Source organism: Athene cunicularia (genome assembly GCF_003259725.1).
Source record: "Athene cunicularia isolate RWA chromosome 21 unlocalized genomic scaffold, athCun1 chr21_part1, whole genome shotgun sequence".
Classification (NCBI taxonomy): Eukaryota; Metazoa; Chordata; class Aves; order Strigiformes; family Strigidae; genus Athene; species Athene cunicularia.
In genome coordinates, this window is record NW_020799127.1 from 1,642,095 (window position 1) to 1,646,231 (window position 4,137).

At 49.6% G+C, this 4,137-nt stretch overlaps 1 protein-coding gene across 1 annotated transcript in view; it reads left to right on the plus strand.

The window, feature by feature from the left end:
- Positions 1-3,908: 3,908 nt before the first annotated feature.
- ARHGEF10L (Rho guanine nucleotide exchange factor 10 like) overlaps positions 3,909-4,137 on the plus strand; it is a 21,209-nt gene continuing 20,980 nt past the window's right edge. Inside the window, exon 1 of the mRNA XM_026862781.1 lies at positions 3,909-4,017. The gene's annotated coding sequence lies outside the window, so the exon portion shown is untranslated. The remainder of the gene's footprint in view (positions 4,018-4,137) is intronic.

Consider the following 4,137-nt stretch of genomic DNA (forward strand, 5'->3'; position numbering starts at 1 on the left):
TTTTTTATTTTTTTTTTTTTTTTTTTCAGGAGGGGGAAGACACGCTCTTTTCTTATTGCAGATTTTTTTTTTTTTTTGACGAGGAGAAGCTTCCCTTTGTTGCAAAGAGAGATTTTGCAGGAGGGGAAGCCGCGTGCATTTGCTCCGACCCTCCTTTGAGGTTCAGTTCTGCTGTCCCACCCAGGCACACCGGGACAGGATTCATTTGCAATTTTGGGATTCATTTGCAATTTTTGATTGCGTTTGCAATACGTGATGCAATCCCAGTACGTGATGCGTTTGCGGTGTGGGGACCTGGGCCCACGGAATGCTGGTGGGCATCCTTTGCAGAAACAGCGCAAAAAGCCAAGCTGCTGGCAAAACCTTGGCGTTATTTAAGAAAAATAAATCTCCTTGGTGGTGTAAACGGAAAAAAAAAAAAAAAGGAATATATGACTTACTGAATCATCTGCGAAGCATCTCGGCGGGGAGACCTCCCATCCTGCTAATGCTCCGGCTGGATTTGGGAGATCAAAGGTTGGATGGAGAAAAATACGCCTGGGAAGGAGGGAAAGAGGCACCGTGGCCTCGAAAAAAAAAAAAAAAAAAGCTGGTGCAACGCCGGGGTTTTAAAAGGGCTTTTGCTGCGGAGGAATAATTTGGCGGTGACGATTCCCCTCGCTGCCGGGATGGGTTTCAGCGTGCAGCCCGAGCACCCAGGCCAAATTCCCCTCCCATGTACCTGCTTGCCCCTATAAATGGCAGGTTTTCCCTTAAAATTTGGGGGGGGGGACGACACACACACACACACACACACTGTTCTGCAGATTTTTACCCTAATTCTGGTAAAAATGAAAAATTAAGCATTGCTTCCAGGAGCTGGCAGGGGAAGGGGGGGACACACTTGGTTTATTTAGGGGTTTTCCAAGATACCGATAGCAACATGATGTAATTAAAATGCTGCCAGGACTGGAACGCAGCTGCTTGGCCCTAAATTTTTTTTTTTTCCCCTCAAAATGCCCCCCTGGGTTATACAGGGTGGATGGGAAAAATTTGAGGCGAACTCGGCAGGTTGCATCAGGCTGTGGGTTAAACTGGTTTTTCTTGGGATAAGGAAAAACTGGTCTTACCTGTTAATTCCTGAGGGTGTCTGGGATGGGGAGAGACTCACCTCGGATAACCTTGGCCTTGCTTGGCCTTCCCCAGTCCTGGATCTGGCCGTGGGGCTTGCATCCCCAGCCGATGATATATTTGGGGGATCCCTGGGGATGGGGATATTTGGGATACACCAGTAGCAATTGGAAAAACGGGGTTTGCTGTAAGACCCTGTGCAAAAATCACCCTGTCCCTGAGAGAGGGCGGCTCTGGGTGCAGTGTGGGAATGGGTGCTGGGGGTATTTGCATGCCCTACCTGCAGCGAGGGTGCAAGCAACTCCCTTTTCATGCTCTTTAGCAGCCCAGTTGCACCGCCAGAGTTTTTAAGCGAGTTTATCCTCCAATACGTTGAATTTTCCCAAGCATTTAGTGCAAGTGAGGGGGGAATTTAAGGTCTGGCTTACCTCCGACCGGCGGGGTATTGCGGGCAGATGGAGTCTTGGGAGGGTTTTGCTGCCAAGAGCGCTGTTTTACTGGGAATTGCATGGCTGGGAGACGTGGAAGAAGCAAAGGATGAGTTTAAAAAGAGCTTGCATATTTGCAGTGGGCAGCTTTGTGCACCTCTGAGGGGTTTTTGGTCAGGATACCAGTGAGCAAAACCAGCCCAGCTGCTCACTGTCGTCCTTGCATCATGCACTGCATCTTTGTCTGGGGTTTCTAGCAACGCCAAGATGCCACAGACAGAAGCTTTAGGCGCCTCCCCGCAAGGTCTTTTCCGAAAAAAAAAAAAAAGACCCCAAACCTGTGGAGAAGTTGGGACAGCTCTTAGAGAAGGTGTCCCAAAGCCTTGCCCAGGAGGATGCCAGCAGAGGGCATCCCCGGACCGGGTCCATCACCCCAGTTACATAGATCTCTATAAATACATAGATATTTTTGCACAGAATGGTTGTATTTAGATAAACACCCTCCATGCACATCACTTCTACTCCGTATCACATCACATAAATAAGTATACAGATATTTAAATGCCAATTATTTAAAGTTTTTTTTAAAAAGTCTCCATTCACGCCCATAAAAACAGGTTTATTGAGTTCGTGCTGCTTTACATATTGTAAAGCTTTATGGGGAGGGCATAAATCTACACAGGGAGGGGTTTTAAATTTTTGTCAGGGCAGGATTTGGCTTGGGGTTTGCATTTTAAACTGCAGTGTCGGTGGCTTTTGTAGGGGGTGGTGCAGGATGAGACCAGTTGGGTTCAATCAGCATCGCCAGGAGAAGGAGGCAGCTGCTTATTTAAGGGCTGAGCAGGGGGACAAGCTGTTTGCTTGCCCAAATATCCTGTGAGTCTTTCCCTGGAGGGGTGAAGGTCTGGATCCCTGATGCAAAAACCAATATCTCAGTCAGGCAGGATTAAATCACTGTGACTACGGGTGGGTGACCCCCATCCTGCATCCCTGATTGTTTGTGGGTGAATAAAACCACATTGCTGGAGTTGATGGATTTTTTTTTTTTTTTTTGGTAAACGGAGGTTGCTCTGCATGTAAGCAGGGGGTGCATGAGGTTGTTTCCAAGCAAGGAGCTGGAAAAGCATCCTTTACCCTTGCAGGTGTTTGCAATCCTGCTGCGAAAATGCAGCCCTGAACCTTGCAAGGAGGGTTTGGTTGCTGCAGCCAGGAGCCCCCTTGACTTTCAGAGGAGAGGGTCTATGGGGTGATACTTTAATTTTTTTTTAAACTTATTTCTTTTTGAGGGTTGTTTCCACTCCCAGGACCCCAGGGTGGCCCAACCCTGCTGACGCCGGCACCCAGCCCCAGCTGAGTCAGTGCCGCTGCCCCGCACCGGTGCCAACACGCCGGCCACGAGCGAGCAAATCTCTCGTTGCTCCCTATTTTTACTGAGCACATGGTGAGTTTTTTGGGGCCAGGGGCACCCTATGGGTGCCAGGGAGGTTAATATGCAGGGTACATTGGTGCACCCTTGCAAGGGCGGGGTTGCAAATCGCTGTTGGGTGCCCGGTGCGTGTCGTTCGGCATGTGAACAAACTCAGCCCCTTTGCCAACGCAACCGTGCTGGCAAACTGTGTGATCGCCACCCAGCACTGACTCACCGGGAGGGTTAGTTGGTCCCTATGCATCCACGCGGATGGATGGCAGGGCTATACAGAGCCGGCCCCGGGTCCCCAGGCCCCGGTTGAGGGTGCACCAGGACCTTTCTGCTGGGTGCTGCCTGCACCCCATGGATGCCTGCTTGGCTGCAGAGAAAAATACAATCAGCCTGCAAAGGTGTGGCTGCTTTGGGTGCTCTTTGCTCCCTTTTCTCTTTGCTGTGGCCTTTGCAGAGCTGTTTTAGGGGTGCAACAGCCCCTCAGTCTTTGACTGTCTTTTTGTGTGTCTTTAACTCCTTGCTGTGAAGCTTTTGGGGTGGGGAACGCAGTGTTGATTCAGGACTGAAATGTGACCTGAAAAACCAGAAAAAGAACTTTAATTTCCGTGAGTGCTGCTGAGATGCTTTGGCTCAAATGGGCTGTGGAGGGTGTCCCCCTTCCACATATTGGGGCAGCGAGGATAAAGTCCTCTCCATCACGATGCTTGGGTCCTATTCCTTCTTGCAGTGAGTTTTTCCTGGCAGGGCTCAGCACCTCCACGGGCAGCAATACCTGGCAGGGCAGCAATACCATTGCGCAAAGGAAAAGGTGGGTTTTTTTAGCTGCCTGCGAGTCATCCGAAGGGCACTGGGAGATTTTTTTTTTTTTTCCTTTTGCCGGGCTTGTTCGGCGGGTTTTGAACTGGATTAAACCTGGCAGCTATTTAGTTTATTTGCAAGGGGTGTTTTCCAGCAGGGCTGGGTAGCAGCAACCTGGGTGTGCCGGCAGGTATAGCCGTGACGGCGACAGAAAACTCTTTCCCAGCAAGAAAAACACAGTCCCAAACACCGATGAGATAGGTAAGACGGGTGCATTTTGTAGTGAGGATGTTGCATTTAAATAAATGCATGCGTGGCGTCCTTGCACTGCTTTAACCTTTTTTTTTTTTTTTTTTCCTGTAGAGAGTATTTTGGGGGGTG